This window comes from Pteropus alecto, unplaced genomic scaffold, assembly GCF_000325575.1.
Source record: "Pteropus alecto unplaced genomic scaffold, ASM32557v1 scaffold3, whole genome shotgun sequence".
NCBI classification, from domain to species: domain Eukaryota; kingdom Metazoa; phylum Chordata; class Mammalia; order Chiroptera; family Pteropodidae; genus Pteropus; species Pteropus alecto.
The window spans coordinates 36,544,094-36,552,669 of NW_006442484.1; the positions used below are offsets into that span (position 1 = coordinate 36,544,094).

Genomic DNA, 8,576 nt, shown 5'->3' on the forward strand with positions numbered 1-8,576 from the left:
GGCATGGACAGCCAGTGCTCGTTACCTGCTCCTCCCTCCATCCCCGTTTATCCAAATCCCCTCTCTGGCGCCACTCCCACTCCCCCACACCACTTTTTCTGAATCCTTGCCCCAGGATAGGGAGGCCTTGAAGCTGAGACAATGCAGGTCTTATTTCCAGGGCTCCCCAACCAAGGACACAGCATTGAGTCTCCAGTCCTGTCACTGGAGCCACACAGTGGAAGGAGGCCACATTCCTTGCTTGCTAATTGCTAATTTGAAACTCTGAACACACATAATTCATGTCTCTTAATGCCATAATTCAGGCAAACAAACAAACAAAAACTTTTGCAGACTAGACAGGAACCCTAACCACAAAGAAAACTATTATTTCTGTGAGATCCTGCATTTTACCTTTCAATAACTTGCAAATAAACATTTAGAGCATGGTGAATTTTCATACCAGGGCCTGGCAGTACTGTGGCGTTAAAATAATGTTAGATATCTTAAGTTCCTGGCAGCATGAAGGATGCTTTATAAGAAGGAGACCTGAAAATAAAGTTTTCTTGTTTTATCAGAGAAGAAACAAAATACACCAAAGGAAATTTGGTTCATTTTTGTCTCTGTAGTGGAGGCAGTCTGATGTTGACAAAGTAATGGAGAGTTTCACTCAAGCCCTAGGGAGAAGAACGTGCCCCAAAGGTCAGAGTCCATCCCCTGCCTCTAGGAGGAATGTACGTACCTAAACTTGCCACAAAGAACCCTTCAGGAATAAATGTGTTAAAGCACCATCTATACAGAATTTAACAATAGCTATGCAATGGAAAATTTCTAAATTATAGAGCTTTGCAAACACAAATTTCACAAAGCACATATCATGAAGGAAAAAAAATAGGACGGAACAGGGCAAATATGAAGAAATGGTTTTGACAGATATTTTCAGTTTTATAAAATTAAAATGAATGTTTAAAAACCAGGACAGCTTTTGAAAGCCATAAAACCAAAAATGCCATTTTATACGGATTTTTTTTCTGAAAAAAATGAGATGCCAACCATGTATACATTCAGAACCTCACAGCTATCCAAGTCTCCTTTAGAAGTACGTGATCCAAACATCAAAAATTGTCAAGCAAACAATATAATTTCAGTTGGTGTCTTTTCAAAGATAAAGCATTCTGAGCCTACTGGGGTTATTACATGTTCACATTGTTTCACATATGTTTTATTTTACATTTAGAACATTTTGAAAAATGAAGCAGCACTTCACTATTTTTTTTTTTTTTTCCTAATGGTCCATTTTCCGAGAACAGGGGTTTACGAAAATCTTATTCAGGAAGAAAATTAAGATTCAATTAAAGTTTTTGTATTAGTTGAAGTTTTTGTATTAGTTGAAGGAATGAGTCTGTGGTACATTTTTTAATAGAACAGCTATTGCCAAACAGCTGTACATAAATTTTTTTTAGTAAATCAGATAATTTTAGTACACTAGAGATACCTGATATTCAGGAGACTATATGAAAAAATATTGTAGAAAAATGAATGAACCATTTGTCATATAATCTTTGTTATCTGCTTAAAAGTTGGTTTCAGTATACTGAATTTTCAAGTGTGTAGGGTGAATTCACCTACTCTTAGGAACATGCTATTTTTAGGTATTACCTTTTGACTGTATGAAATCAAACAAAAGGTGGGGGAAGAGAAAAAGTAGGAGATGTACAAGTAAAAAAAAAAAAAAAAAAAAATCCAAGGCCCTGTGCTCAATGTAGGTTATATGGACTTTAAAACCAGACCTTAGAGGATTGAAACTGATTCTAAAATACAGGGAAACCATCAGTCTTTATATTCTCATTTTATAACAGACATGGACCTAATAAACTGCTGATAATTGTTTGAAATTATAAAGTTGGGGAACTCTTTATGTTCTTTTTGAAACAAAATTAACTGAGGAAATAATTCCACCAAATTCACATCAGAGAGGCAGACTTTCCTGTCTATCTGACAAAAAGGGGAAGTTGACTAAATCATTGGGAATATGGTTAAAGGTGCAGATTTGGAAGGATGTGAATAATAAGGTCTTTGAGCAGTTTCACTTGAAGAAGAGAAAAGAGGAAGAGGGAAATGGTGCAGGGCTCTGAAGTGTAGTTTAATAAGATAAGAAAAAGCAGAGTTTATGTCAGAGTGGCCATGGTGAGAACTCAGAACTGAGTCTGGAAGCTCTAGTTTCAGAATACATCAAGCCTGGATGAGAGAGGATGAAATCCAGAATTCAGAGACTGGGTTATAGCAATGGCATAAATAGGCTCCATTGTGGGAGTGGTGACGAGCAGATTTACAGAGGATGCAGAAAGGGAAGGGTTCAGTCAAGGTTATAAGCAATAGAGGCAATTGGAAGAGGGAAGCGGAACAGCATGGTATGTGAAGATGTTCCATTTGAGGATAAAAAATGCTTCTGAGTATGGGACAGCATTTTGCAAAAGCAGAGAAGTAGAGAATCTAAAACTGCTGACGGCTTTTCCTCTGACAGCTCTGTCCTCTCACTGAAGCATGGCCCCACACAACATATCGTCATTATTATCAATTAATATAGTGCTCTAATACAGTACCCTGTACTCTCTAAGGTGCTCAGTAGACAATACATATCTAGAGTAACTAACTCATATTTGTAAAACACTCACTAGATACACAACTCTTCTAGATACATAACTCTACACTGAGTGCTTTACTTAGACACTTTCTAATATTTCTTATAGTACAGTTACTGGAGAAATATACAGCTATAAATAGATAAATATGCATTTAAGAAAAAATTTTACATTTCTTATCTCTTCAATAAATTGCAAGCTTTGTGTGATGGTTAAAAAATATCTCTATTGAGTCAGTATCTCAGAGCTCAAGTCTTCATTCTGCCCCTTCTTAATTGTATGACCCAGAGCAAGTCCCCTAGCCTCAGTTTGGTTTTCTGTAAAATGTGAATTATAGTATTTCCACTGTTTACCAGTTTGAGTTGTGAAAAGCAAGGGAAGTAATGGATGCAAAGTATTTTATAAATTGCAAGCAGCTACCCCAAAGTAATATGGTATTATTATCATTTTAACATATTCATATACCCTGTAGTTACCCAAAAACATGCTGATTCAAGAGACACAAGAGAGCACAGACACAGAGAACAACCACCAAAGATGAAAGACTGGTACAAATAAGAGTGTGAAAATATCTACATTTCAGGAGTACTTGCCAATGATTCTTTGAAAACCAAAGCACTGCAACAGAAGCCACTCTAGATATCAGAAGCTTTAGCCTACAGGTTCCTCACAGACTGAAAAGTGGCATGTGGGAGGCCTCTTCGGGTCTGTGACACTAAGGAAGGGAAGGCAGCCAGATGAAAGAGACTCCCTTATTGATAGTTTACAGTTCCCACTAGAATAGCTCAACACTAACCAACATTTCCCTGCCTTCATTATTGTTTTATTAATTTTTCCAATGATTTTAGCCAACTCTGTTCTCTCTTTCCTGTGTGACTTCTTTAATACGAGTTCCACACAATTCAGTATTTGATCAGAGTTTAGTACCTTCAGGTATAAGCATAGGCTATCAGCAGGTGCATACAAATTTTAACTGTTGGGACTGGCTTATTCATATTTTGTAACCTCGTCCCCAATTCCTGTGATATTTAATATTAGTGCCAGGAATAGAGAGAGTAGTACTTACTAACATTTCTAAAAATTGAACCAGTCTTCTCCTCTCAGCCATGGATACCTACCAATACATATCTAGCAAATCTGATCAAAACGGAGCCTTCAAATATCTATTCTCAGTTATCACATATGTAATCGGCAGGGGCAGATCCACCATGAAGCTCAGCGAAACTGAAGCTTCAGGGATCCTCACCAGCACAGACCCCTTCTGACACTCGTGCCTACGTTTGTAGTTTTAACTTGTACTATTACTCTTAAAACAGGGCCCCCTGTTGTGTAAACTTCATACCTTAACTAAACTGGGATATACTCCTGATAATATATAAAGAGCAACAGATCACACATCATTCTGTTCAGACACACTCTTCAGCGTCACCTTCACATACAAAAGGACAAAGTCTATAAAGGAAGTAAATTTCCAAAGCACCACATAACCATTATCAAGGTCACATTGCATATCACCACCATTTATAACATTGTGAATATCTGTCTATTGCCTTCCCCTTCCAGGCCCTTGCATGTAATGGTACCATCCCTGATGTTTCCATTTCTCAAAGAAAGTTTATCATTGTAGCTCCAAACCAAAGGCTACTCTGAAAGAAAGAAGAAAAAAAAAAAGAGAGAAAGAGAAAGAAAAGATCCCTATAATGTACTTGTCAGAAAAGAAGCAATTATGAACAACATATGATTAAAAAGAAAAAAAAAGTCATTTAAATAATGAACTCTAATTTCACTATTTAGCAGTTCACTATTTAGCAATTTGCTATTTTTATTACATTTTAAATCAATCCATCTAACAGAAATTCTCTGAACCCCACATACTACTATTTCATTGCTGTAAACCTATATTTCATGGCAAGACAATATCTTTCTATAATAAAATGGCAATAAAAAGAGTACCAATTATCCCGGTATTTTCTCAAAATAGGTAGACTTTCTTTCATGTTTTAATTTTATGTTTTCCTTTGCCCCATACTAAAAGCTCGGCATAATTATCCCTGAACAGGTTGAGCGAGGTCTCCGCAAAATCTGCTCAGGGTGATTATTTAGCTTTTTTTTTGTTATTTGCACAATTTAGCTGAGACTGTTACAAGTGGTTTATCAAAATAAATGCTTGATTGGCTTTAGCAGTTTTTCGTAATTGAAAAAATAAAGAAAAAAGAGTTTTCTAATAAATGGAGGGAGAGAAAGGTTAAATACTTTAATTACTAACTTGCAAAAAGATTTCCATTTGAATATGGAAACAATGTAAAGAGGTCCCTAATTTTTATGGGACTAGAATCACTCAGAGGATTTAATGATACTGCCGGACAACTAAAACTGTGCAACTGAATAATGTGATTTCTAAGCATGCTTCCTTAAAATTTAATAGTGCTAGGGAATATTTAAAGTGGGTTATTTTAAAAGGAAAGTTGAATATGCAAATTTGTATAGGGTGGAAGGAATTGAGGAAACTGATTTTTTTTTCAATGATATGTTTTCACTTTCTATCTTAAAACAAAAACCAGTTAGAGTCAATGGACATGTGAAAGAGAGAATCAGAGAAGAACTTTCCCGTCAAGTATTGCTAGATATTAACTGAAGAGCTCAGGTAAGTACGTCCTCCCTTTTCAAAGCATACTTGGCATTTCTGATCTTTGAACTCTGATTTCCACTATTTGTAGGGCTCCTGAGTAAGGTTTTAAAAAGTAAAGGTCTTCTTGAGCTCAAATGACCCTCACTGCTTCCTGACCCTAGTCATATTTGGGCAGTGTACTGTGTGTGGAAAGCCATATGAACTGCATTTCAAGGACTGGGCCACTTCAGCTATATACATTGTACCCCAAACTGGAGATTTCATAAACAAAGGAATTTCCATTCTTCTAAATATCAGTTAATTCCACCTAATCAGATCTATTATCAGCACTAATCCTAACATGTAGATTACCAGCATTACAAAGCAGCCATTACTAATTAGCCTTCCTCCCTAATACCACTAGCCCAGGAAAGCCTACCCACATTACTATATTAAAGGAGAGTTGATTCTGAATTGCTGTTTTGTTTGTAAGGGAAGAAAAAAAAAAATCTGTGTTCCTTTCCAGCTGGCAGTTTTCCTAAATTAGATTAACTTTTAATTTAAATTAAAAATTTTAAAAGCCTTACACAAAGAGACAGTAATTGCCCATTTGAAACATCCAAAAAAAGGTGATTGAAGGGTACAGTAACATGCTTACATGAATAATAAATAATACTTAGCATTTAGTTAGAGCTTTCCCCTCATCAAATCACTTCTTTATGAGCATTAACTAATTCACACATTATCCTAACAAGAAAAGTAAAATTATGTGATAAAATGTTTCTCTACTTCAAAGTTGGGTAAACTGAGGCACAAAGTGGCACTTCTGTCGAGATGATGACACGTGGGTTTCAGAACACGTACTGTATTGTTGGCCATTTCCCTGTGGGAGCTGTACATGCCATTAAGCTAAATCTGAAATTAATTTCTGCCATCGGCACCATGTGGGCTTTATGATGTTACACAGGCCAATTCTGATTCCTGCCTCTGCCCATGGCTATGAGTTGACAAGATACCTACAATTTTTTGCCTTAATATCTTAATCTATAAAACGGGAAAAAAATATTTACATGCTATTCTTGCACATATAACACATACAAACACAAGCAGTGCCTAGTAAACACTCAACAAATGGCAGTCGTTATTCACCATTAGGAGGAGTTTCTAAGATAATTACTAACAGTAAACTAATAGAATATTTCAAGTACTCTGACAGGAAATAGAGACATAACCCCAACTAGGTATTCAATGAAATATTCCAAAGCCTTTGGAAAAATATTGATGGCACAACTTCCAAGGCAATGCTTAATAGTGCCCATTATATGGAATTAATATACTCCCAGTGAGTACACATTCATCTCAAATTACTGGTTGCCACCCTTTTTAACATTAAAAAAAAAAATCTCATAGATTCAAGATATTGATTTTACTTGAAACATCCATCGATAGAGAAAATGACTAAGAACTACAGTGAATTCTGTGATACTTTTGTGGTATTTTTAAACATATGTATGTTTTTATGCTAATCACAAGAGACACCACATATATCCAAAATAAAAAAAAAACCTGTAGAACATGCGTGACAAACATGTTTGGTGGACATGTGAATTTGAGAAACATTTGTAATTAGTTCAAGGTTCCTCAGAGGTCTGCAGCCCACAGTGTGGGAACCTCTCCTAAAGGCTGAGAAATAACATACCGTTGAACACTGTGTGTTACACAGCTGACATCCACCAGAAAAAAACTGAGCAACACAATCAGTTTCCACGTTCTTAAGATTTTTCAAATGAAACTTCGTAGAATGAAACTTAGATCTTCAGAGTGTATTAGAGCTGGAAGATAATTAAGAAATCATTCAATGCAAGTCATCCATTTTAAGATGAAAAACACAGAGATCTGGAGAGGCTATGTTTTTACCTCTCTACTTATGAGACGCTGGCAGAACTCAGTTCTTAAAGCTTTAATTACAGCCATGTATGTGTGTGTGTTTGAACTCTTTGGTTTTTGTTTGTTTGTTTTGGCCAATCCTAACAGATGTGATGCAAGATTGTTCCCTACAGCTCTCAAGCAGCACTCAAAATCTTTCATTATCATGGTTTTCTTTATTCTCTTCTTTATCTCTTCAACTTTTTTTCCATTAACACAGTGACAAGATAGGGGCACTATGTACATGTCTGGTTTTTAACATAACTGGTTTAACATAAAATCCAGTTGAGATATGACAGCAATTACATAGAAAATAAAAACTTTAAATCTATTTTTATCACACTTATAAATGTGTGCATTTTTACGCTGCTGGAATTTTTAAAAAATGTTTTCATTTCTCTGCATCTGGGGAATTAACATGGTTGCAAGAAAACCCTGTTGAAACCTCATTTTGGTGCCCAAGGAATAGAATCTCAACATCTCAGGGAGCCTGAAGTATCCTGAATTACATCTGTAGATTTCTCTGGGGCTCTGTGAAACTCTATTAGTACTGCATATTGCACATAAGTTACTTTTAATGCTCATCCAAGGTGTGTTAAATGCTACACAAACTTTATACACTTCATGGCTCTAATGTTTAACTTACCTACCAGTAAATTTGAGCTCACGATTCATCTAGTTGTCTATGTTGGTGATTTCTACCCATTATTACTTCCAAATGACTTCTTTTTAAAAGAACTTAATTTTGATTAATAGCAGTTACTGATTACATACTTGAAAAGAAATGCCTTCAACCTTTGCCCCAGATATACAAGGTACAACCAAGAATGTAAAAGTGGTTGCTTAATAGTTTTATTTAAACTGTGACACTATTAATAGGCACCAATAATATATTCAAGTATTGTGTATTAAACGTGACTGTTCTAATTACTGGAAAATCTAAGTACTATCTAGTAAAACAAACCTAAACATAAGATGGTTCAAACAGGTGCTAATGTTGGTATTTATTTCAGGGTTAGACTATGCTAATTTTGCTTTTTGTACAGTGAATCTAAAATACATTATTTAAAATACAAAATTCGCAATACTATTCTGCATATTATCCCAACAAATTACATTTAGATGCTATATGGTTTTGATCTGATAGAATTCTGTTCTGAGTTACATGCAACCTAAAAATCATGGTCTTTGAGGAAGAGCAATGTTGAAATATCAGTTATTGTATGTATACCACAGAGGGAATCTTTGTTGGCTGAAACTGTCAAAATTTTATTTTCAAAGAGGTTTTTATTCAGTTTTATTTTCTAGAATAATCTCATTTAAAAATATATATGTGTATATATGTATATATATGTATATGTATGTATGTATGTGTGTATATATACACATATATGTGTGTGTGTATATATATACATATACAT

General features: G+C 35.2%; 1 protein-coding gene across 3 annotated transcripts in view; it reads right to left on the bottom strand.

Annotated features, from left to right (window-relative positions):
* Positions 1-8,576, bottom strand: part of FIGN (fidgetin, microtubule severing factor) — a 119,018-nt gene that overhangs the window by 80,866 nt on the left and 29,576 nt on the right. The window lies entirely within an intron of this gene.